Source organism: Lissotriton vulgaris, chromosome 3_1, assembly GCF_964263255.1.
Source record: "Lissotriton vulgaris chromosome 3_1, aLisVul1.2, whole genome shotgun sequence".
Classification (NCBI taxonomy): domain Eukaryota; kingdom Metazoa; phylum Chordata; class Amphibia; order Caudata; family Salamandridae; genus Lissotriton; species Lissotriton vulgaris.
The window spans coordinates 1,324,557,267-1,324,584,517 of record NC_141689.1 but is presented as its reverse complement, the minus strand read 5'-3'; the positions used below and the strand labels follow the sequence as shown (position 1 = coordinate 1,324,584,517).

General features: G+C 49.4%; 1 protein-coding gene across 3 annotated transcripts in view; it reads left to right on the top strand.

The window, feature by feature from the left end:
- Nucleotides 1-27,251, top strand: part of ERCC3 (ERCC excision repair 3, TFIIH core complex helicase subunit) — a 1,672,020-nt gene that overhangs the window by 1,041,241 nt on the left and 603,528 nt on the right. The window lies entirely within an intron of this gene.

Sequence of the window (27,251 nt, the reverse complement as noted above, 5' to 3'; positions counted from 1 at the left end):
TGTTTAGGGGGCAGCTTCTGTAGAAACGCCTTAAGTGCTTCGAATATAGGCGGCTCCTCTGGAAAGGCCGGGGTCGCCGCTTTCACACTTAATCGTAATCTGGTGTATAGGAATGTATCCATAATCGTGGGTGTGTGTCGATCAAAGAATTGTTCCAAAGTGCGAAATTGTCTCCCAATATACAGGTCACCTGAAATAGTTCAGGTTGTCCAGCATCTTGCAACAGATCCCTTCTGTTGTGATGGCCAGCAACGGGTTGCGCTGCAGAGGCATATTGGGAGAGTACAGCATTGGGGCGTTTAGTTTCTGGGCTATTTTCATCCAGGCTATCACTGTGCAGTCTACTGTGGACGGATCTCGCCCGCGTTCGCTAACCTGTGTAAAAAGATAAGACAAAGGGGGAATTGGCGCCATATAACCATCTTCCACAGCAAGATGACGCATATAAGGCGGAGGGTGGAACCAATACATTGCGAAAAGGGCTTGAGCACAATAATAGTAATATTCAAAATTAGGCACATCAAAACCTCCCTGCCGATAAGGCAGCATCATAGTGTTAAGACTTAGACGTGGTTGTTTCCCTCCCCAAATGAGTCTGGAAATTTGTGTCCTAAGTGTTTTAAAAAAGAATCTGCTGGGGTGGTACGGGATGTTGGTGAAAAGGTATAACAGTTTGGGCAGTAGTACCATTTTTATCAGTGATATCCTCCCTGCCATCGATAGGGGCAAATTTAGCCATTTAGTAATATCGGTACTTTTATCCATGGCTACGCCTTAGTTAGCTCTCATTAAGGCATCTTTGTCACTTGTGACATGAATGCCAAGATATTTAACTTCGGCCATCTCCCAGACCAGTGGATAATCCAACTGGTGCTGCAGGGTGGCATCTGTAAGGGGGAAGACTGCTGATTTCGACCAGTTGATCTGAATACCGGACAAGGCCCCGAACTTAGTGATTTCTCTGAGAACCGGATTCAGATTTTCATGAGGTTTACGAACGTAAAGGGTCATATCCGCATAAAGAGAGAAGTAAATGTCTGGACCGGTAAATCAGTGCCGTTCAACTGCTAGGGCGAATAAGATGGGGGATAAGGGGCATCCTTGACGCGTACCCCTGGAGATGGGGAAGGGGAGGGACCTTGTGCCGTTGAGGAGAACCAATGCTAGTGGCCGATGATATAAGAGCTGGATCCACTGAAGAAAAGAAAGGGGTAAGCCCATACGTCTAAGTATACCCATCAGGTAGTCCCATTCCAGGGAATCGAACACCTTAGTGGCGTCTAAGAACACCGCCACCGCAGAGCTATTAGGGTCTATGTCTTGTATGACTGAGGCCAGAGTTCTGAGGTTATGAGCTGTAGCTCGATTTGGTATGAACCCTGCTTGATCAGACAGCACTAATCTCTGCATGAGGAGGTTCAGTCTGGTCGCAATGACTTTTGCCAGGATTTTCAAATCTCAGTTCAAGAGGGATAGGGGACGGTATGAATCACAGTTGGTTGGGGGTTTCCCTTTGTGTGCAAGGAGGTGATGACCGCTTAACGCATAGACTCCGGCAGACAACCTTCCTCTTTCACTGTGTAGAATACGTCCTTAAGGATGGGAGCTAGTATATGGACATACATCTTATAAAATTCGATCGGCATCCCATCCGACCCTGGGGCTTGCCCCGATTTCATATGCATAATAGCCTCCGTTATCTCATCCAACTCCAGTTCATGGTCCTGAAACTTTCTTTGGGTATCTCCCAACCATGCTAGTGCTGTATCGTCCAGATAGGACGATAGGTCTGGTGGGTCCTCCCTCTGGGTGGAATACAGTGTAAAAAACTAGTGAAGGCATTGAGAAGGTCGGGGAGGTTCCTGCAGAGTGCGCCCTGAGCATTGACCACTGTGGCGACGTAATTGGAGAATCTAGGGGGCCGGGTCGCAGTGGCAAGAGCTTTCCTAGGTCTGTCACTTTCTCCATACATTCTAGCCACATATGGCCTGCCAGGGAACTGACCCTCCCGATGTGCAAGCTCCTCACATTCAAACATAGTGTCTTGCATCTTAGCCTTCAGGGTGTGGTCATTAGGATTTGTGCAGGGGTTGGTATGCTGTATCCCACAATACCATACCAGAGCAACACTACGTGTCCCACAAATCGCTGCGCTCTGGGATGACTATGCTTGGCAAATCAGAACACACCAATGTGCTGCACTATTTTCTCCTAGCGCATCAGATGGAGATGCCTCAAGACCTGGGGCCCTGGGCTTTTCGGTGGCAATGGAAAGCAAGTTTGACACTCTTCTGGCTGCCATAAAACAGTGTAGTACCTCCCTATAGTCCAGGATTCATAGTGTTGTAAAAGACCTAATGCTGCAATGCTGAGTGCAAATCACTGCAAGCTTGCGAACAAGGTCGACTTGACGGATTGTTGAGGGTCTACAACCCACAATCTGAAGCATGGACTCTTCCTTGAAATTGTTGACAGACCGAATGTGTTCATTGGTATAGAGAATTTTTAATGATGGAACCAAGATGTTTGAAGTGGGTTTTATTGTGCACTTCCCTCTACGCATAGATCTGCGTGATAATCAATATTCGTGCGAGTGAGTGCCGGCTGCTGGTGCGTGTACAGTTTTCTGACTCCCTACCATGGCTACACAGAGACCCTACAGAGTGTCAGGAAGTGTTGTCACAGAAATGCGCATGGCTTACATATCACTCTTACTATTAAGAGAGTAGGTACACAGACAGATATGCACCAGAGCTCTTTAGTGGAACACTAGAGGCAGGAAACAAACACTCCTGGGACTGAAGTGTCTGCAGCCTAAGCTGAAAACCTGGCCTCCAATCCCTAACTTGGCTAACAAGCATTAAAAATGCAATAGGTCTCGCCTTTCATTAAGTTAAAGCCATTTACTTTGCTATACAATACCATTAGCAAAGCAAATGGCTTTAACTTATTCAAAGGCGAGACCTATTGCATTTTAAATGCTTGTTGAAGGAGGCATGGCCCTGGTTCGATTGCTATGGCCCCCATGCTACTCGCCTGTCATGGCCCTGCGCTAATGAGGCGGTTTGCAGAGCTGCCGCCTTGGACGCCTCCCGAAAACATGACAGGCCCCAGCCCCTAATCTTGCACTAGACCTAGAATAGATGATCACAGAGCGCCGCCAAGCATTAGAACACAAGGCTCCCCTTGCAGAGATGTTACATCACTCAAGCCCGAAATGGAATCGCTCCACTTGTCCAGTGACGATAATTCTACCACCACTAGGCCTTCCAAACTGTACTCTGTGCCTCCCCAGATGTGACTCCACAAGCATCCGATTACATCATTTGAAGCTACCAACATCATACTTAGTCTCTACTCACCCTTGCTGTATACTGATAGACTTGCAGTGAACGATGTAATCTAACCTTTATAGACGCTAGCAGGATTGTTATATTCATGATTGATGTGTTTTTCTAATATCAGGCATGTGGGCCTGTGCCCGTCCCTGGTACATCATGTTAAATAAACTGAGTTTAAGCTGATATGCTGGCAACAGATGCTGATTTTATATCTGAGGGGTTTAGACACGTCATGAAGCTCATCTCTTACCCCCCCTGTATAATTACTCTAGTTAGTGGACACATGTCTTTTAAGCCCTGGTTTGGGCAGACACTCGGTTGGTGTTCTGCTCTTTTGGTATTCAAGGTTTAGCTTTCTATTGACCTGCTCTGCATATCTGAAAGAGACACGTTAGTTAGATTCCTTACCTTAGAATAACCCCAGGCGTCAGACTGGATCCGGAAAATGTTGCGTAGCAGTACCCCTGCCCTTCAGTAGGCGTCGTCTGCGGCTCAGCGCCATCGTTGGCGCCGGGATGACGTCGTCAGAGTACTTGGACGCCGCCCCCGAGCGCTGACGTCAGTTCTTCTTTTTTCTGCGCCAGTAAGCGCAGGTCCGGAGAAAGCCTTAGTCACTTTTTGACTAAACGTTTTTCTTTTTTGATCTTCACGACTCGGTGCGGTAGGGATACCCGGGTTCAAGCCCTGTACCAACTGTGCACGACTGATGTCAGTTACCGATTCCCCACCCCCGGTGCCTGTATTGCCTTGGGGCCGACCACGACGACCGGTCGTGCCCCGACTGCCGGGCCTTGACGTCGAAGGCTAGACGGGAGCGGTCCCGTAAGCGCCTCAAGCTCCGGCAGTCGGCCCGCGCCGCTCAAGGTCCCGGTCCAGGAGGGGGTCGAGGGACCGTTCGCGGGGCCACAGTCATCGAAGCTCGGCGAGTCAACACCATTCGTCGGGCTCCAAGTCCTCAGGTAAGAGGAACAAGAAGTCGCTCTTCCGGGTCCCCCCGACGCTCTCATGATGCGGCCGGGGGTTCGGGCTACACCGCCCACGCAGCTCCGCCGGAGCCGCAGATGCCGCGGCCAGCTCCATACCCGCCGGTGTCTGGGCTGAACGCGACGCCGGAGGAGATCAAGGCCTGCCTCATGGCCATGAGGTCCCTCTCTCCTCTGTCTGGTCCTGCGGTGCCTCCGGGCCCCGCGGCCCCGACTGGGAGTGGGTGCTCCGGAGCCGTCGGATGCCTCGGCCCCGGTGCCGTCGGCGACTGCGGTCCCGACGCCGCAGGCTCCCGCTGGATCCGGTTCCGGATCCGGGTCGCCGCTGGTCGACCTAACGACCCCGCCGCCGTCGACCCCCAGGGTGTCGCCCCCCCGCACGCCGCCGCCCCTGATCACTCCCTCGGTCCGGATCCGGCGTGAGAAGTTAGCTTGGTATATGATGTCCACTATTCTAGTGGGCACCTTGCACGACCCTTATGATGATGGTGGTTGTTAAGTCAGCCTTATAGATCAGCTATCCTAGTGGTAGCATGGACCAGCAGTCGTAGGCTAAAACTTCAGAGAGCATGTGAAGCAAGCTGTTTTACCAATTATAATCCCTTGAATATCAAATGAAAGGACACCACACAAGGTATATATAAAATATATATGTATTTATTACTAACACAACCCCTCTGAACTATCTGAGGTCAGAGATCGAGATACATTACAAGTTACTCATTAAGCATACTTTAAGTTGCACAAATACAATTCTGCCCTAGGGGCCTCACGAACCATATACTAAGTAAGTTGTATGAGAACCACTTCAGGAATGGCGAATAGGCCTAGAGCCTAGGGAATCGCTGGGGCTTCACTGGACAACCAAAGGATTGGAAGTAGGAGGCCTACGGGAGACGCATGCAGTGTCTGAACACAGTCGCGAGTTACCATAGAGTTATAATGGGAACGTAACAGTTACAAAGTAGTAGATTAAGGACACTTCCGGATGGACTGCGGTAAAACCCCTTTAAACTAGGACACTTCGAGAGTCAACACCCACGGGAGCACCGGAGTACTCGAGTTACCTCACCCAGGGAAGCCGGGTGCATGGGGGTTCTTTTGTGTTTGTCGCTGTTTCCTATGGAGACATGCAAAGAAGTGCTGCAGGCGACCAGGAGAAAAGTGTCCCAGTGGTTCTAAGGGTGGATCGAAGATGAGAAGAACCTGAAAGCAGAGGGGACAGAGTCTGGGCCACTAGCCAGGGACCAGGAAGGAACCAGGCGATGTTGGAGTGCTTCAGGTTAAGAATGTGAAGCTTGTCTCTGCAACCACAGGACCAGGAGGCGTCGACGACGACCAGGAGCTGGATTCGAGCTGTCCCACGAAGGATCTTGTTGACTGCGGTGTCGGTATCCTGATTGGACCCAACAAGCCTTGGCAAACGCAATCTACGCAGGAAGGGAAGATTGGCTTCAGGTCAGACCAGCACGGTCTGGGGAGCTTCTCCTTTGCAGAGAAGCTGGAGCAAGTCCTGAGCAACCAGGCAAACAGTGTATTTTCAAAAGGAAATCATTGGAGGGCTCACTAGCCAACGGGCTAGCAACCGGGAAGACGCGTCGAGCTGAAATGCAGGAGCAGGCCCCACACGGCACTCATGGAGTGTGGAGGGCTGAGCTTCGGTGCAAATGCTGCTCGGGTCTGGGGCTTCTCAAACTTCAATGCACAACTTCGAGGATACCTCAGAAGCTGCACAGTTAGCAAAGAGCAGGTAGTCAATGGTGTCCGGTCCCCCGTCTCTCGTGTCCGCCACGGGTCTCAGCTTTGCTGTGGATGTGGATCGGAGTCGGAGAAGTCTGGAAGTCCAGTTCCTGAGTCGCTGAGTTTTCGGGGTCCGGCGAGAACGTCGACAAAGCAAACCGGCAAGTTACTGGTGGTGCCTGTTTGCACAGGGTGGTCACTCCTTGACCACAAGGGAGATGTCTTCAGTCTTCCAGTCGATATGGAACGTTGAAGGTCCAAGAGTTTTGTTTCAGAGTTTCAGTCCAGGATAATCTAATGTCTCTAGAGACAGCTCCTATCTTTATACTGATTTAAGGGGCTGGATTACCTGCTAGGTCCCACGTATGGGTGGACCCTGAGAAGGGTCCCCTTTGTCCAGTTTCGTGCAAGAGCTGGGGCTGGAGTGACCCAGCAACTGGTTTGAACCGGGCTATGCATGGAGCACCTTGTGTGCCCTAGGCAGTGTCTGGAAATGCATCTTTCCATTGAATCCACCCTGCCCCAGTACACTACAGTCTGTCTGGGGAGGTGCTAGCACCTCCCTCGACAGGAAACCTATTGTCCAGGCCTCACTTTCCGGAGTTTAGTCCAGCTGCAGGAGGTCAGACTTGTGTCTGTGGCAGCAGCATCCATTTTGTGATGCTGAGTGTGAGAAGTTGGCCTGATATTTGATGTTTCCAATTCTGGAACCACCTTGTATCAGTCCAAACAATCCCTTATGGTGTCTGGTTGTAAGTCAACCTTATAGACAAGCTATCCTAGTGGTAGCATGGACTAAGCAGCCTTAAAGGCTAAACTCAAGAGGTCGTGTTAAGCGAGCTGTTTTACCAATCACAATCCTGTAATACCAAATAAAAGGACACCACACAAGTTATATATAAAAATATATGTATTTATTTCTAAAATAATCCTCTGTACTCTTTATGAGTGCAGAGACACAAGCGTTAAAAGAAAAGCACAGTTAAACATATGAAAGTTGCACACTTATGGATGAGGCCGGGGGGCCACGCAAACCATATATTAAAAAAATGGTATAAGAGATACCAATCTAACAGTGGTTAGGCCTAGGGAATCGCTGGGAGCAGTCAGGACTAGCAATGCTGAAGTCGGGAAAAGCCCGCGGGATTCGGGTGCAGCGCTTAAAGCACAGGCATGCACCAATGCAAAGTCAATGGTGCGTAAAAGTTATAAAGTTATAGTTTAAGGAGACTTCCGCTTAACCTAATAGGATGAAACTTTATACACATACAATAGAGGTGCGTACCAGTGTGGGAACACCGGCGTTGATGAGTTACCTCACCCACAGGAAGCGGGTGCACAGGTGCGAAGTAGTGTCAGGTTTTGTCACGCTGGTTGATGGTGCTTGGAGCTGAAGATGCTGCAGGCGTCGAGTCGATAAGTGTCCGGTGTGATCCAAGGGTGGATCGAAGATAAAGATGATCTGAAAGCAGAGGGGACAGAGTCTGGGTCACTCAGCAGTGACCAGGCCGGAACCAGATGGAACCAGGCAATGTGGGGCGCTTTCAGGTCGCTGACTGGTCGCTTCTCTCCGCTGCCACGTGGACTCTGTGGCACCGAGGATGTCCAGGAGTGGATCACGAGCTGCCCCACGCAGGCTCTCGCTGTTGGCGGTGTGGGCTTCCGGATCGGAGCCAACAACACTTGGCAACGGCAACCCACGTAGGATTCGAAGATGGCGTTACACTCGGACCAGGAGGGTCAGAGCGAGCGCTCCTTTGCAGGGGAGCGAGTGCAAGTCTGGAGCAACCAGATTCACAAGTTGGTTTTCAAGGTTCGTCGGCTCAGGGGCCACAAGCCAACGGGCAAGTGACCGGGCCAACGCGTTGAGCCAAAAGATGCAGAAGGGCCCCACGCAGCACTCGGTGAGTGTAAAGGGGTGAGCTTCGGTGCAAGAGAAGCTCAGGGCTGGGGCTTCTCAGACCCCAATGCAAATCTTCGAGGATCACTCGTGGGCTGCACGGTCAGCGTCTCGAGGTCTTTCCAAGATGGCGGGCCCCACGCTTCCGGTCGCCTCCACGGGTCTCAGCTCTGCAGGGACTGTGGATCGGGCTGTTGGAAGGCAGGCACGCTTGGTCTTGTCGGACTCTGTCGCTCGAGTTCCGGCGGGAACTGCAACAAAGCAAACGTCGAGGTGCTGGATGGTGCCTGTTTGCACAGGGTGGTCACTCCTTCACCACCAGGGAGATTCTTCAGTCTTCTACGTCGAGTAGGATGTCGAATGGTCCAGAGTTTCGTTTCATAAGTTTCAGTCAGGATAACCGGAGTGCGTTGGCACTGCTCCCATTCTTATACCAATCTAGGGGGCTGGATTACCTGCTAGGTCCCCTCCTATGGGTGGGACCCAGGAAGGGGGTGGTTACACCCCTTTCCATTTGTCCAGGGTTGTGCTGGGACTGGGGCTGGTGTGCCCCAGAACCGGTTTGACCGGATTATGCAAGGGGAAGCCTGTGCTCCCCAGGCAGTGTCTGGTTTCTTTCAAACCTACCTGCTACAATCCAATATCTCCTGTCTGGGGTGGTGTGACAGGAAACCCTTTGTCCAGGCCTCCTTGGCTGATTTTCGGTCAGCAGCAGGAGGTCAGACCCATGTCTGTGGCAGAAGCATCCATTTTGTGGTGCTGAGGCTCCTTTTAAAATCAACCGCGTTTTAGCAATGTAACATGTCGTCTCCCTCTAGAGGGGTGGAATGCTATCCCCGTCGACACGAGGACTGTCGAGAGGATAGTATTCCAAATCGTATGACACCTTACACGACATGTTTTGATAAAGCCAAACCAAAGTTAACATATAACCGCGAGGATTATAATGCACTTGATAGTATATGGTATGGCATTATCCCGGAACAGCTTAGGGAGTTGGTCCCGACAGCTGCAACAGGCTCAGCTCATGCTAAGCACCATCTCACATAAAACCAAGCACTCTCCCTCCAGGATTGTTAAGGCCTGCCATAGGAGTGACTTATAGGTATATATGTGTCCAGATAGGTTTAGATATAGGCATACTATATCTAAGCAAGGGGTGATTACACCACCTTGCCCCAGCTGAGTGATCAGACCGTTGTCAATTTAAGAACGAGCCAGGGGTGGCAAAAGCTATGCTGCAGCCCCTGGTAGGCCTTGGATGCACCTATGCCCTGGGCACCTATAGTTCTCTGTACAGGGGCTGATAAGGTGACCCAAGCCAATTTAGTTATGCACCTAGGGTACATGGAATCCATTTTACAGAGAGAGCAGATAGCCTGAGGCCCTAATTAGCAGGGAACCAGGCCAACTAAGTTGAAAACCAGCTAAACACAAGGCAAAAAAATCTGGGGTAACCATAGTCCGGTATCCACCTTCCTACACTGAGGCTCTGTGTAACTTTAACTGTGTAAAGAAGTAACTACATGTCTTCTCCCTCTAGTAGGGTGGAATGCTACCCCCGTCGCCAGAACTGGTGGGGGGTGGGGGGGGGGGTAGTATTCCAAAGTGTTTGACACCTTACACAACAACATGTTTTGATAAAGGCAAACCAAAGTTAGCATTAACCGCGAGGATAATAATGCACTTGAGAGTATATGGTATGGCTATATCATAGAACACTATAAGGACATGGTACCCTAAGATGCAGAAGGGCTCAGCTCATGCTAGAGCACCCTCTCACATAAAACTAACCACTCTGCTTTTAGGATTTTCAAGGCCTGCCATAGGAGTGACTTATAGGTATATATGTGTCTATATATAAGGGTAGATTTAGGTATACTATATCTAAGCAAGGGGTGATTACACCACCTTGCCCAAGCTGAATGATCAGCCTGTGGTGTCAGTTTGGATGGTGTAGGAGAGTAGGGTCTGCTATCCTATGGTCACCCCAATTTTTGCTTTTTGCTTCACTGGTTTTCGACTTACTGAGGCTGTGGGCCTGCTAATCAGACCCCCAGCCTGCTGTTCTCTCTCTAAATTTATGATACATGTGCTATAGGTACATACCACAATTGGAAATGGACTCCTTGTCAGCCCCTGTACCATGCACTATAGGTGCTCAGGGCATAGGTGCCACCAAGGCCTACCAGGGGCTGAAGCATAGCTTTTGCCACCCCTGGCTGGTTCTTAAATTGACACAACTGGCTGATCACTCAGCTGGGGCAAGTGGGTGTAATCACCCCTTGCTTAGATATAGTATACCTATATCTAAACCTATATCTGGACACATATACAGCCTGTAAGCCACTCCTATGGAAGGCCTCATCAATCCTGGAGGCAGAGTGCGTGGTTTTATGTGAGATGGTGCTCTGGCATGAGCTGAGCCTGTCTGCAGCTGTCGGGAACAACTCCCTAAGCTGATCCGGGATAATACCATACCATATACTCTTAAGCGCCTTATAATCCTCGCGGTTATATAGCAACTTTGGTTTGGCTTTATCAAAACATGTCGTGTAAGGTGTCATACGAATTGGAATACTACCCCCTCGCCAGTTCTGGCGACGGGGGTAGCATTCCACCCTTCTAGAGGGAGAAGACATGTTACTTTACTGAAACGCGGTTGATTTAAAATGAGCCTCAGATCCACAAAATGGATGCCCCTGCCACAGACACGGGTCTGGCCTCCTGCTGCTGACCGAAACCCGGCAGAGGAGGCCTGGACAAAGAGTTTCCTGTCACAGGGCGGTGTCAAACCACCCCAGACAGGAGATAGTGGATTGGAGTAGGGAGGTTTCAAAGAAACCAGACACTGCCTGGGGAGCACAAGGCTGCCCCTTGCAGGATCCGGCCAAACCGGTTCTGGGGCCTCCCAGCCCCTGTCCCAGCGCGGCCAGGATCAAAGGAGAGGGGTGTAACCACCCCCTTCCCGGGTCCCACCCATAGGAGGGGACCTAGCAGGATGTCCAACCCCCTAGATTCGAATAAGAGGGGGAGCAGTCCCAACGGACCTCAGATCATCCTGAAGAAACATAAGAAACGAAATCTGGACCCTTCGACTTTCTACACGACGTTAGAAGACTGAAGAATCTCCCTTGTGGTCAAGGAGTGACCACCCTGTGCAAACAGGTACCATCCAGCCCTCGACCCTTGCTTTGTTGCAGTTCCCGCCGGAACTCGAGCGACAGAGATCGACGAGATCAAGCTTGCCTGCCTTCTACCTGCCCGATCCACAGTCCCTGCAGAGCTGAGACCCGTGGAGGCGACCGGAAGCGTGGGGCACGCCATCTTGAAAAGGCCACGAGACGCTGACCGTGCAGCCCACGAGTGACCCTCGAAGCTGTACACCGGGGTTTGAGAAGCCCCAGCCCCGAGCTCCACTTGCACCAAAGCTCACCCCTCCACACTCGACGAGTGCTGCGTGGGGCCCTTCTGCCTGTGTGTGCTCGACGCGTTGGCCCGGTCACTTGCCAGCTGGCTTGTGGCCCCTGTGCCGACGAAACTTGAAATACGACTTGCTTTTCTGGTTGCTCCAGATCTGCACCAGCTCCTGTGAAAAGGAGCCCCCACTCTGACCCTCCTGGTTCGAGTGATAAGCAATCTCCCGGTTCCGCGTGGATTGCTTTTGCCAAGTGCTGTTTGCTGCAATCTTGAAGCCGACGGTGCTGACGGCGAGAGCCTACGTGGGACAGATCGTGACCTGCTCCTGGACGTCGCAGATGCCCCAGAGCCCACGTGACAGCGGAGAGAAGCCTATCGACAACCGCCTGATTGCGCCCGACATTGCCTGGTTCCGTCCTGGTTCCACCCTGGTCACTGCTGAGTGACCCAGACTCTGTCCCCTCTGCTTTCAGGTACTTTTCTACTTCGATCCACCCTTGGATCGCACCGGACACTTCTGCTTCACAGCGCCTGCAGCTGCAACAGCTTCAAGCACCAAGAACCTGCGTGTCAGAACCCGACGCCACTTCGACCCTGTGCACCCACGGCCTGTGGGTGAGGTAACTTTGCAACGCCGGTGTCTTTACACTGGTACACACCTCTAGGGTCTGTGTCTAAAGTTTTGTGTTCCTAGGTTCAGCGGAAGTATCTTTTAATTCACTTTAACTGACTTTTACGCACCACTGACTTTGCATTGGTGCGCGCCGCACTTTCCGTGCTGCACCCGTCTCCTGTGGGCTACTCCCGACTTCATCATTGCTAGTCCTGACTGCTCCCAGCGAATCTCTAGGCCCTAGGCCTAACCATTGTTCGATAAGGGTTACTTATACCACTTTTTTAGTATATGGTCTGAGTGGCCACCCGCCCTCATCCATAATTGTGCAACTTTATATGTTTTACTGTGCTTTTGATTTAACGCTTGTGCCCCTTTCCTCATAAAGAGTACTGGGGAGTAATTTAGAAATAAATACATATATTTTTATAATATATACTTGTGTGGTGTCCTTTCATTTGATTACAGGATTGTATGTGGTAAAACAGCTCGCTTAACACGACCTCTTAAGTTTAGCCTTTAAGGCTGCTTAGTCCATGCTACCACTAGGATAGCTTGTCTAACAAGGTTGACTTACAACCAGACATCTTTGGGGTTTGTTTGGACTGATACCCAGTGGTTCCAGAATTGGAAACACTACATATCAGGCCAACTTCTCACATTGGTGTGCAGTGGTGCGGATTTGAGCTTGCTGTTGTTTTACCATTGCAATCTTTATCAAATTGAAAGATCACATCAAGTACCTCTAGGTACATATAAATCAAAAGCTTAGCATATTAAGTTCTACTGAACTTAGTAGTTGTAGATTAAAGGGATTAGCACACCCTGACTACAACTCACTAGCAAGGTACAGTAGGAAAACACTTAGTGTAGGTAAGTGCACCACTTACACCTCACTAGCAGTCATGTCTGATGCAGATAGAGCCTCAGGCTCTGCTCCTGTAGAAGTTGATCCTATAGGGACAACATCCAGATATGACAACCTTAGCCACAAAGACCTGAGTGCCTTGTGCACAGCCAGGAGGCTAAAAAAGGGCAGAGGCCCTACCATTCCTTCCCTAATAGCTCTCCTAGAAAAGGATGACCTAGATAAGGTGAGTCAGGCTCCCTTAGAATCAGGTGAAGGGATAAACTCCCCTGAGAATGAGGATCTTCCAGAAGAAGAGGAGGAGGAAGAGGAAGAGGAGGGCTCTGATGTAGAAGAGCCTGAAGATCAGGATCAGAGGGTGAACCAGGTACAGGTTGCCAGGCTTAACCAGGCCAACCTAGACCTACATGGGAATGGAGAGGGCCAGCACCTCCCCAGATCTCATAACCACATTCTCCCAGGTAATAGAAGGGAGAGATCTCTATCAAGGGACTCTCACCTTTCTAGTGCCTCAAGAGAATCTCAGAGAGGGATGACTCCCTCCCAGAGGAAAGAGCATAGGGCCAGAATGAGGGCTGTCCAACTCCAGATAGAGAGGGAGGAGGTAGCTCTGGCTCAAGCTAAACTTACCTTGGCTCAAGCTAAACTTACCTTGGCTAGGGAACAGAAATTAAGTGGCTTAGATGCCACTGGTGGCAGCAAAGTTCCTAAAGAAAAAGACAGGGCCTATGACAATAGAAACCTGACAAAAATTGTGCCCCCCTACAAGGAAGGGGATGATATCCACAAATGGATGACTGCTCTTGAGAGGGCCTGCATGGTACAGCAGGTCCTTGAGGATCAGTGGGCAGCAATTTTATGGTACTCCTTTTCTGAGAAAGGGAGGGACAGGCTCCTCACTGTTAGACCTGAGGATGCCAAAAACTACTCTGTTCTGAAGAGTGCTCTTATTGAAGGGTTTGGCCTAACCACTGAGCAATACAGGTTGTTGTTCAGAGACACCCAAAAAGCACAGACTCAGGACTGGACTGATTTTGTAGATTGTGCCACTAAGGCTCTGGAGGGTTGGCTGCAGGGAAGTAAAGTTTCAGACTATACAGGATTGTACAATCTTATGATGAGAGAGCAGATCCTTAATAACTGTCAGAACCAGCTGTTGCATCAATACCTTGTTGACTCTGATTTGACCTCTCCCCAAGAATTGGGAAAGAAGGCAGACAAATGGGTCAGAACAAGGATTAAGCAGAAAAACCAGAACCAAGGTGACCAGAAGAAAACAGACCAGAAGGGTGGGAATCAGAAAGATAAAGAAAAGGACCAGAAGTCTTCAGGCCCCCAAACTAGTAATAAGGAGGGGGGTTCCCAAAATGGAAACAAGAAAAAGAAGAATGATGGCCCAAAGAAACCTTGGTGTAATACCTGCAAATCAGTTTCACACTGGGGCAGTGAATGCACTAAGAAAAATCCAGTCCCCACCACTGCAGCTCCTAAAGCACCTGCACCCCCTAGTACAGTTAACAGTGGTGGTACACAGCCCAAGGGTTTAGTAGGGTTGACCCTGGGTACTGAGGTGGAATCTGGCCTAGTCAGAATCCCCACACAGGCAGTTCTCCTATATGATGTGGACTTACCTTTGCCCACTGCAGTAAGCCCCAGTAACCTGGGCAAATATAGGCAGACTCCCTTAATCAATGAGAAACTGGCTCAGGCCTACAGGGACACTTGTGCCAGTGTCACTATGGTGACACCTGGCTTTGTGGACCCTGGTCAGATTGTACTAGGTGAAAGTTACCTAGTGACCAATGCAAGCAACTCCACTACTTCCCATAGTGTGGCTGTTGTGAACTTCTCCTGGGGAGGGGTAGATGGCCTAAAGAAAGTTGTTGTGAGTGCAGACCTCCCAGTAGACTGTCTGTTAGGCAATGATCTTGAAAGCTCAGTTTGGTCAGAAGTGGAGTACAGGACTCATGCAGAAATGCTAGGGATTTCAGCTCATGTCCTTGCAGTTACAAGGTCTCAGGCTAAGAAGTGCCTTCCTGAACCAGTGGTGGATCTTGAAACAATAGACCAACCACAACCCAAGAGAAGGAGCAAGAGGGTTAAGGCTGTGCCTTCCCACTTGCCCCAGGTTGAGGATCAAGTTTCACAGGAAACTGATTCTGCAGTCCAAGAGGAGACTGTCTCAGAGGAGCTTGAACCTGATCAGGTTGAGTTTCTGGGGACAGGGGGACCCTCAAGGGCAGACCTGGGGCAGGCCCAATTAGATTGCCCTTCACTTGAACCCCTCAGACAGCAAGCTGCTGCTGAGGCTGCAGGGAATGCTCAAGGTACCCATAAAGTGTATTGGGATGAAGGACTCCTTTATTCAGAGGCTAGAGACCCCAAGCCTGGCACAACCAGGAGGTTGGTTATACCTTTGAAGTTTAGGGGCTTCCTTCTTACCTTGGCCCATGATATTCCCCTTGCAGGACACTTAGGCCAGAATAAGACTTGGGACAGGCTTGTTCCACACTTTCACTGGCCTCACATGTCAGAAAATGTCAAGGAGTTTTGTCGCTCCTGTGTCACTTGCCAAGCCAGTGGTAAGTCAGGTGGCACAACAAAGGCCCCCCTGATACCACTACCTGTGGTGGGGGTACCCTTTGAAAGAGTTGGAATAGACATTGTGGGTCCCATGGATCCTCCAACAGCATCTGGGCACAGATTTATACTGGTGGTAGTGGATCATGCCACCAGGTATCCAGAGGCAATTCCCCTGAGGACCACCACAGCTCCTGTGGTGGCAAAAGCCCTCATTGCAGTTTTCTCAAGAGTGGGCTTTCCAAAGGAGGTTCTTTCAGACAGAGGTACTAACTTTATGTCTGGATACTTAAAAGCAATGTGGAAAGAGTGTGGAGTAAACTATAAGTTTACCACACCCTACCATCCACAGTGCAATGGGCTTGTGGAAAGGTTCAACAAGACCCTAAAGGGAATGATAAAAGGTTTACCAGAGAAGCTTAGGCGGAAATGGGACATCCTTTTACCCTGCTTGCTCTTTGCTTACAGAGAGGTCCCACAGAAGGGGGTTGGCTACAGCCCTTTTGAACTTTTGTTTGGCCACCCTGTAAGAGGTCCATTGAGTTTGGTGAAGGAAGGATGGGAGTTACCTCTCAAAAAGCCTAAGCTAGACATTGTGGACTATGTACTTGGTCTCCGCTCCAGGATGGCTGAATACATGGAGAGAGCATCCAAAAACCTTGAGGCAAGTCAAGAATTACAGAAAGCTTGGCATGACCAAAAGGCTGTTCTGGTTGAGTACCAGCCAGGGCAGAAGGTGTGGGTGTTGGACCCAGTGGGGCCAGCAGCTCTCCAGGACCAATGGACTGGACCCTACCCTATCATTGAAAAGAAGGGAGAAGTCACCTACTTGGTTGACTTTGGTACCCCTAGGAGCCCCCACAGGGTGCTCCATGTGAACAGATTGAAAGCATTTGTTGACAGGGAGGACATGAGTCTCCTCATGGCCACAGATGGGGAACAGGAGGAAGAGAGTGACCCTCTCCCAGACCTGCTTTCCCAGAACCCTGATGATGGTTCAGTTGATGGAGTAGCCTTGGCAGGCAGCCTCACTGAGCAGCAACAGGTGGACTGCAGACAGGTGTTGCAGGCCCACAGACATTTGTTTTCACTCACACCCAGTCAGACTAACTGGTGCACCCATGAGGTGGACACTGGTGACAATCTGCCTGTGAAGAATAAGATCTACAGGCAACCTGACCATGTCAGGGATTGTATAAAGGCTGAGGTGCAAAAGATGTTGGAGCTTGGAGTGATTGAGCCATCAGAGAGCCCATGGGCTAGCCCAGTGGTCCTTGTGCCAAAACCTCATACCAAAGATGGGAAGAGAGAAATGAGGTTTTGTGTGGACTACAGAGGTCTCAATGCTGTCACTAGGACAGATGCTCATCCCATTCCAAGAGCAGATGAGCTCATTGATAAATTGGCTTCTGCCAAGTTTCTGAGCACATTTGATTTGACAGCTGGCTACTGGCAAATCAGGCTAGCTGAAGAGTCAAAAGCCAAAACAGCATTCTCTACCCCTAGTGGACATTATCAGTTTGTGGTAATGCCCTTTGGCTTGAAGAATGCACCTGCCACTTTCCAAAGGTTGGTGAACCAAGTCCTTGCTGGGTTGGATGACTTTTGTGCAGCATATCTAGATGATATTGCTGTCTTTAGCTCCACCTGGGAGGATCACCTGATCCACCTGAAGAAGGTTCTGGAGGCCCTGCAAAAGGCAGGCCTGACTATCAAGGCTACTAAGTGCCAGATAGGGCAGAGCAAGGTTGTGTACTTGGGCCACCTAGTAGGTGGGGGTCAAGTTCAACCACTGGAGAGCAAGATCCAGACCATACAGGACTGGGCTCCTCCAACTACCCAGACACAAGTCAGAGCCTTCTTGGGCCTGACTGGGTACTACAGAAAATTTGTAAAGAACTATGGGTCCATTGTGACACCATTGAATGACTTGACATCCAAGAAGATGCCCAAAAAGGTTCAGTGGACAGTTAGCTGTCAAAAGGCATTTGATGACCTGAAGAAGGCCATGTGCTCTGCACCTATCCTGAAGAGTCCTGACTACTCCAAACAGTTCATTGTACAGACAGATGCTTCTGAGTTGGGGGTGGGAGCTGTGCTTTCACAACTTAATCAAGATGGTCAAGACCAGCCCATTGCTTTCATTAGCAGAAGGCTGACCCCCAGGGAGAAACGTTGGTCAGCTATTGAGAGGGAGGCCTTTGCTGTGGTTTGGGCCCTGAAGAAGTTGAGGCCATACTTGTTTGGTACTCACTTCCTAATTCAGACAGACCATAAGCCCCTCTTGTGGCTAAATCAGATGAAGGGTGAAAATCCCAAACTGCTCAGGTGGTCCATTTCCCTACAGGGGATGGACTTTACAGTGGAGCACCGCCCAGGGACTGACCATGGTAATGCAGATGGTCTCTCCAGGTACTTCCACTTAGAACATGAAGACTTATCTGGTCAAGGTTAAGTTTAATGTCCCTGCGTTTGGGGGGGGGTTATGTAGGAGAGTAGGGTCTGCTATCCTATGGTCACCCCAATTTTTGCTTTTTGCTTCACTGGTTTTCGACTTACTGAGGCTGTGGGCCTGCTAATCAGACCCCCAGCCTGCTGTTCTCTCTCTAAATTTATGATACATGTGCTATAGGTACATACCACAATTGGAAATGGACTCCTTGTCAGCCCCTGTACCATGCACTATAGGTGCTCAGGGCATAGGTGCCACCAAGGCCTACCAGGGGCTGAAGCATAGCTTTTGCCACCCCTGGCTGGTTCTTAAATTGACACAACTGGCTGATCACTCAGCTGGGGCAAGTGGGTGTAATCACCCCTTGCTTAGATATAGTATACCTATATCTAAACCTATATCTGGACACATATACAGCCTGTAAGCCACTCCTATGGAAGGCCTCATCAATCCTGGAGGCAGAGTGCGTGGTTTTATGTGAGATGGTGCTCTGGCATGAGCTGAGCCTGTCTGCAGCTGTCGGGAACAACTCCCTAAGCTGATCCGGGATAATGCCATACCATATACTCTTAAGCGCCTTATAATCCTCGCGGTTATATAGCAACTTTGGTTTGGCTTTATCAAAACATGTCGTGTAAGGTGTCATACGAATTGGAATACTACCCCCTCGCCAGTTCTGGCGACGGGGGTAGCATTCCACCCTTCTAGAGGGAGAAGACATGTTACTTTACTGAAACGCGGTTGATTTAAAATGAGCCTCAGATCCACAAAATGGATGCCCCTGCCACAGACACGGGTCTGGCCTCCTGCTGCTGACCGAAACCCGGCAGAGGAGGCCTGGACAAAGAGTTTCCTGTCACAGGGCGGTGTCAAACCACCCCAGACAGGAGATAGTGGATTGGAGTAGGGAGGTTTCAAAGAAACCAGACACTGCCTGGGGAGCACAAGGCTGCCCCTTGCAGGATCCGGCCAAACCGGTTCTGGGGCCTCCCAGCCCCTGTCCCAGCGCGGCCAGGATCAAAGGAGAGGGGTGTAACCACCCCCTTCCCGGGTCCCACCCATAGGAGGGGACCTAGCAGGATGTCCAACCCCCTAGATTCGAATAAGAGGGGGAGCAGTCCCAACGGACCTCAGATCATCCTGAAGAAACATAAGAAACGAAATCTGGACCCTTCGACTTTCTACACGACGTTAGAAGACTGAAGAATCTCCCTTGTGGTCAAGGAGTGACCACCCTGTGCAAACAGGTACCATCCAGCCCTCGACCCTTGCTTTGTTGCAGTTCCCGCCGGAACTCGAGCGACAGAGATCGACGAGATCAAGCTTGCCTGCCTTCTACCTGCCCGATCCACAGTCCCTGCAGAGCTGAGACCCGTGGAGGCGACCGGAAGCGTGGGGCACGCCATCTTGAAAAGGCCACGAGACGCTGACCGTGCAGCCCACGAGTGACCCTCGAAGCTGTACACCGGGGTTTGAGAAGCCCCAGCCCCGAGCTCCACTTGCACCAAAGCTCACCCCTCCACACTCGACGAGTGCTGCGTGGGGCCCTTCTGCCTGTGTGTGCTCGACGCGTTGGCCCGGTCACTTGCCAGCTGGCTTGTGGCCCCTGTGCCGACGAAACTTGAAATACGACTTGCTTTTCTGGTTGCTCCAGATCTGCACCAGCTCCTGTGAAAAGGAGCCCCCACTCTGACCCTCCTGGTTCGAGTGATAAGAAATCTCCCGGTTCCGCGTGGATTGCTTTTGCCAAGTGCTGTTTGCTGCAATCTTGAAGCCGACGGTGCTGACGGCGAGAGCCTACGTGGGACAGATCGTGACCTGCTCCTGGACGTCGCAGATGCCCCAGAGCCCACGTGACAGCGGAGAGAAGCCTATCGACAACCGCCTGATTGCGCCCGACATTGCCTGGTTCCGTCCTGGTTCCACCCTGGTCACTGCTGAGTGACCCAGACTCTGTCCCCTCTGCTTTCAGGTACTTTTCTACTTCGATCCACCCTTGGATCGCACCGGACACTTCTGCTTCACAGCGCCTGCAGCTGCAACAGCTTCAAGCACCAAGAACCTGCGTGTCAGAACCCGACGCCACTTCGACCCTGTGCACCCACGGCCTGTGGGTGAGGTAACTTTGCAACGCCGGTGTCTTTACACTGGTACACACCTCTAGGGTCTGTGTCTAAAGTTTTGTGTTCCTAGGTTCAGCGGAAGTATCTTTTAATTCACTTTAACTGACTTTTACGCACCACTGACTTTGCATTGGTGCGCGCCGCACTTTCCGTGCTGCACCCGTCTCCTGTGGGCTACTCCCGACTTCATCATTGCTAGTCCTGACTGCTCCCAGCGAATCTCTAGGCCCTAGGCCTAACCATTGTTCGATAAGGGTTACTTATACCACTTTTTTAGTATATGGTCTGAGTGGCCACCCGCCCTCATCCATAATTGTGCAACTTTATATGTTTTACTGTGCTTTTGATTTAACGCTTGTGCCCCTTTCCTCATAAAGAGTACTGGGGAGTAATTTAGAAATAAATACATATATTTTTATAATATATACTTGTGTGGTGTCCTTTCATTTGATTACAGGATTGTATGTGGTAAAACAGCTCGCTTAACACGACCTCTTAAGGTTAGCCTTTAAGGCTGCTTAGTCCATGCTACCACTAGGATAGCTTGTCTAACAAGGTTGACTTACAACCAGACATCTTTGGGGTTTGTTTGGACTGATACCCAGTGGTTCCAGAATTGGAAACACTACATATCAGGCCAACTTCTCACAGATGGCCAGCCAGGGGTGGCATAATACATGCTGCAGCCCATGGTAGGCCTGGGATGCACCTATGCCCTGGGTACCTATTGTACACTATACAGGGGCTCACAAAGGTGACCCAATTCCCAATTAGGTATGTTCCTAAAGTACATCGAGTCCCTTTTACAGAGAGAGCAGATAGCAGGATCCCAGGCCAACTAAGTCGAAAACCAGCTAAACACTAGGCTGGGTTAACCATATAGTCCGATATCCACCTTCCTACACGGCGTCGACCGACGCTGCATTCGACGCCGGCTGAAGAGCATTTCTTCTTTGATCTGGCTCCATCCTTTGACCCTGAGTTTAAGGAGATGGAGGACGAGGAGGATTGGGAGGGGTCTGAGGACCCTCTGACACGTGAGTGTCAGTCCTTTCAGGATTGGACAGAGGAGCTAGGGGAGGCCAGTGGTCTCGACACTTCCCCTGACACTGGCTTTGTCTCCCCTCCTACCGTGGCTACGGAGGAGGGGGCTGCATATAGTGTGGTGCTGACGCGGGCAGCCAAGTCCATGGCGCTGACGCTCCCCGTCGCTACTGTGAGGTCTAACATCCTCACTGAGGTCCTTAAACCGCAGACAGGCCCTCCGGAGCCTCTGCTACCGTTTAATCAGGCTCTCATGGACGTCCTGTTGGGAACCTGGTCCAGGCCAGCTACAAGCCCCCCTGTAGATAGGAACGTCGCCAGCTCCGGGCGACCCTAGCTACCTGCCCACCCACCCCACCCCCGAGAGCCTGGTATCTAGGCCTCTGGATTCCCGACTGCATCCCCAGATCGGGAATCCAAAAGGTATGAACAGTTTGGTAAGAAACTGTTCTCGTCCCTCAGTTGTGGACTGCGGTCAGTCAACACCGCTTGCCTTTTGGGCCTTTATACCCACTCTCTGTGGGATACAGTTGCGGCCGTGCTACCAGAGTGCCCGGAGGAGGCCCGGGCGAAGCTCGCTCAAGCCCTCGCGGAGGGACGAGACGCAGCTAGGTATTCCATACGATGTGGGCTGGATACCACGGACTCGCTGGGCAGGGCGATGTCAACGACGGTGACGGTTCGCCGCCACACCTGGCTGAGGTCCACCAACTTTTAAGCCGAAGTCCAGAACACCCTCATGGACATGCCGTTTGATGGCAGCCACCTCTTTGGTGGCAAGGCAGTTGATGCGCTTAAACGCTTCGAGGACTCCAGGGCTACGGCCAAGTCCTTGGGCTTCCCGGGCCAGCGTCAGCAGCAGTCTGCCTTTCGCTCCTTTCGTGGCCAAGGAAGGTCCTGCCAGCCACAGGCCGCAGTCTAACATCCAGCGCGGTGGCGGACGTGGTAACCGCCGTGTCTGTGCCATGGGACAATGGCGCGGCCAGTCCACATCCACCCCCGCAGCATCCGCCTCAAAGCCCTCCGAGTTTTCAAGCCCATTTGACGCAAGTGGGGGGCAGGGTCCGCCATCACCTCCTCCACTGGCGCACCATCACTTCGGACAGGTGGGTGCTGCAAATCGCCTGAAGGGGCTACTCCCTCCCCTTGTAGTGTAGTTCCTATATTCCCAATAGGCTCTGCGCATTGGAATAACATAAACAATAGTTTAGACGTACGACTGAAGTCGACTAGGTCTCTATTAAATATGTTAGACTTAATTTGTGAATGCCAGCTAGCTCAGAGGTCACTAGAAACTTTCTCCAATACACAAGAAGGGATTAGTTTCTAACAACCATATAACATGACAACTTTGTTCCCCAAGAATAAGGAATGTATCTCCAGAGTCGCGGAAACAATAGATGGCTATTTTACTCAGTCAATCATGCATGCTTAGTTTCACCAGAAGTGCAGAGAAATAGAGAGACGGGCGTTTTCAATAAAAAGGTTATTTATTGAGCAGTCTTCTTTCTCATGCAAGAAAAGTGAATTGCTACAATCGCAATACTTGTCATAAAGTAAAGTGCGTACAGTAAAAAGAGTATTATGATATAATACTGTAAAAACATTTATATGGTTTCTGAGCCATAAGATACTTAAAATGGATAAAATACATACAATGATAAAAGATGACTAAACGTACTGCAACTGGTGCTTCTAAGATACGCCTACCCCGGTGTACCTAACCTAAGCCTAGTACATGGGAAGGAGTAAGTGAGATGTAGTTTGAGTTAAATAGGTTCTGCCAAGAATCTATCCAAGAATTCTCTAAGGGTCTAATCAGCTCTGTACCTTGTTTATAGAATGCAGGAGGTCTTGTATCTCTCTCTCAGGACTCGATCTCCCAGTAACCCGCAAGCACCGGAGCTGGATTTCTCAGCAAGAGAAAAGACAGCGTCTCTCTCAGTGCGTCAGCTGGAGGGTCGGCTTCCTTCGGCACTCGCTACAGCAGGGCGTCGGGCAAGTAGTTAGTCGATCTGCTCCAAACCACCGTGTGTTTTGCTAGGGCAGATGCTGGTATATTTATACCTGGAAGGTGCCGAGTTTGACGTAAGGTTGGACATAATACGTCACTAAGAATTTGCAGTTCTTTTAGGACTCCAAGAGTTCTAGGACAAATCAATACAGAAGCAGGGTAAAGTCCCGGACTGCTGGAGGTTTGGTCTCTCCAAGAACTCGTTGTGATTTCTAGGAATCTGTGGAAGTAGCCATGCCGTATTTGGACTACATTGGCTGTGTGTAAATATGGTTATGATTCTGATGCCTATATAAGGATATGATGAGTTATACCTATATAAGGGCATGAATCGGGAAAATTACACTAGAGCCCTAGATTTGTCTACAACACCCACTCCACGTAGAATGTCCATCTTTACTAACTACTAAAGCAAGTATAACATATCTAAGCATGTGTTTACAATCCCACCCAAAAGAACATAAAATGCATTTGAAATGGTTTGTACGCGAAAATGAGTACTGTACTGTACGTTTTCTAAGCAGTGGTTTCATTTAAACAATGCATATAGTTTACATTTGAAATGCTGACTGAATGAATCACGAAAAGTTACATTCATGAAATGGCTCTTAATACAGAAGAGCAGGTCGAGACCATTTCATCACATATTTATACAAGACTGTACATGTGCTAGAGGCTGAGTTCAAATATTGTCTCTAGAGTTTTTCCTTAAGAATAGAAATCTTGTTCTCTAAGAATAGTTCTACTTTAAGCAGATTACTCTGTGCCAAAAAAAGTAAATATTTTGGGGATGAGAAAAAATAATTTCGTTTGAGGAAAAAATAGTTCCAAAGTTTTAGAAGTTCTGTTTATCAAAACTGAAGGCCAAATTCAAAGTTCAAGGAACACTGTGTGCTTGTGTTTTCAAAGGTTATTCTCGTTGTTAGGAGAGAACATTAAAGATAGGTTGGCAAAGAATTAGTCTAGAACAGTAGGTGAAAGTTGGACCATGTCCGAAAAAGTAGAAATAGTGCATAGATGCATTGCCGTCATCACTGCCAGCATGTTGCTGTGAGGTTTCAACGAATGCAGTCATCAGAATTGGTAGCCGCTGGGGACAACACGTTGCATGAGCCGGTACCGAACCAAGCAAAGTATCGACATCCATAGGTACTGCTGATGGGAGTGTGAGACAGACGTCTAACACACATTCTTCTCCGCAGAGCAGGCATCGTAGAACAGGTAGGATGCAATCTTGCCAGATTGGTCTTAATGAAAGAAACCATGTGGTATTCAGATCTCTTAGCCGAGCCAAGCCGAGGACTTTGGTAATCCTATCTCTGTACCGCATTGTCAGGACCGTTTGTTCCATGGTAACCTGGGTATTGCTTGTGACTGGACTTGCCGTTTTGGAGCAGAAGGAACAATAATAAAATTCCTGCTACGAGTCCCAAGATGAGAGCAAGGCCGCCGAACACAGAGGGCACGAAATTCGGGAAGATGCTCAGAACTGCTTCAAAGGGTGATAATAGTCCCGAACAAAATTGTCTTAAATATATGTGCGATGCCGCTGGTATCAGCATGTTTAAGATTTGACTTAACATTTCTACGAAATGCACAAGGCAATTTGTTGATGATAATGCATGTATCTCTGCTGACGTCTTTGCGACTTGCAGATCATACATCTCGCTGGACGAGGTCAAAGGCACAGTTTTTTGTAAAAGAATGGCTTTCATTCTGCTTAAAGTATCAATTGGAATAGAAGAGATATTCAATAAAGGCCATATCGTTGCCTCCTTGTCTGGTTTGCTGTTTGGATACAATACTTGCATACAGCAAGTGACCCTGGATGTAACACTAACGAGATAGGCCGTTCCTGGCAACATGTCACAACAGCTGTGGTCACTTAACAAAACGTAACTGCAGTTGGAAAGTTGTCTGAAAAAAGGCTCTATTTGTGTGGCTGGGGTGCCGTACAGGTGGCAAGAAAGGTCATTTGATGAACCCTCGCTGGCTCCATGCAAGTTAATTTCTTTACACAGAAGTGTACCACTTAGTGAGTTTTTACAATTGTTACCACTAAGAAATACCTCTTTTTTTCCCCCCACTCCAACATCTATGTGTGTAAGGTAAATTCCAGGTTGACTTGATGTACCCTTTAACCAACTTTTCATACAGGCCCGCTGGTATGTGCGTTAGGCAATATTGAAACTGAAATGTCGTTATTGGTATTGTAATGGTGCCATGTATTATCCATTCAATGACAGGCTTTTCGGAAACTGTCAATGGTAATCTTTCTAGTTTTTCAATGCTCAGCACCGTATAGTCTGCTCCTCTTTGTGCCAAAGAGATTTGTTTACCTGTAAGGTTAAAGATAGAAAATAATGACGTTGTGTTGATTAGACGCCAGGGCACGTAGCCTGAAAGGAGATTTTGTAACGTCCAGCCTAACTGTTCAATAGAACGTCATTGGGACTGGCCATGTGGTAACATTAGCATATTCTGTTCTATTATATCAATCGCAGATGATACAATGCTGTCCAAAGAATAAGTTCTGGAGGACAGAGTTGTTAACCCATTGTCCACTACAGACAGTGTTTTTTCCAAATTAATACGATCAATTTCTCGTATTTTTGCAGCAGTTTCAATTTGCGTTACTTTCCAAGCGTCGTCGTAAGCAGCATATATACCGGCGTATATGAAACGTTTTTGACGCTGTTTGCGAGGTCCCAATAAGAAATCTCGCAAGTCAACGCCTTCTTTAAGTAAGGTCAAGTGTTGCTTAATTTCAAGTAGTGTGGATTTCTGGAGCCATTCGAGGCATAGTTTTCCTACACTGTATGTTGTTGTTATCCCTGGATGTTGTCTCTGGGAATATTTTGGGTCTGGCCTATTCTGTGTGAACTCCTGTGTTTTGTTCAGGAATCTATCTTGACAGTTATTAGTGTCTGTGGGCCTAATCAACCATTTTCTCCAATCAGGATTAGTTCTGTTTTGGTGTAAAATATGGGATACGTCTATCTCCTCATCTGTAGTGCTATTACTATCCGGTATGGGCTTTGGTATAGACGGCTTGTTTAAATCCTTTATCTTGGCTAGGCCAAGACAGGTTGTTTGTTGAATGGTGTCATTCAGGAACATTATTTGTTCTGGGATCATGCAGGCTCTGAATAATGATTCTAAAATCTATCCGCTAGATCTGGGGGTCCCACAGGGGTCATCGCTGAGTCCCACTCTATTCAACCTTTATGTGAGGCCGCTGGCTGCGGTCGTCAAGCATTGGGGCCTGACAATGGTCTCGTATGCAGATGACACGCAGCTGGCGGTCACGCTGAGTGGGGACTCAGATACGGAGGCCCTCAGGTTCTGCGGCAGCTTACGGGCGGTGGCTAACTGGATGAATTCCAACTGTCTCCAGTTAAACACCAAGAAGACTGAGATTATGGTAGTCGGCAAGCAGGCGGCACTGTGGGAGGACAAGTGGTGGCCTTCTGAATTGGGTGTGACTCCAGCATCGGAGATAAAGAATTTGGGGGTATGGCTCGATCCGTCCCTCAGTTTCATCTGCCATACCAAGAAGGTGGCAGCTTCTTGTTATGGTATTATTACAGGACTCAGGCCAATCCTTAAATTCTTTAATGCTTCTACTAGGCAGCTGGTGGTTCAAGCATCAGTGCTATCCCGGCTGGACTATGCCAACTCACTTCTGGCCGGGATCAATCAAGCCGAACTCTCTCAGTTGCAGCGAGTTCAAAATGCGGCAGCCAGAGTAGTGACAGGTTTACCAAGGCGTTGCTCAGTCGCTAAATCTTTGCATTCTCTCCACTGGCTTCCCGTACACCAGAGGATTAAATTTAAGGTCTTATGCCTGGCGTTTAAAATTCTCAAGGGTACGTCCCCCCAAATCTTGGAGAATTTACTGACACCAGATGTTCCTTCGCGAGCCCTCAGATCCCTGGGTCAAAATCTGGCGGTGGTTCCGCGTTTCAGACTAAGTAGAGCTGGGGGCCGCTCCTTTCAAGTCCTAGCGGCAAACTGGTGGAATTCTCTCCCTCTGTATATTCGAGCTATTGACAATCTTCTTCAGTTCAGACGGGCCATCAAGACCATTTTATTTGTCTAACCTCCTTATCGCCTTTTATGGTTTTCCTGATACTGTATGGTGTTGTGTTGTGCTGACCTTGTCAATGCGCC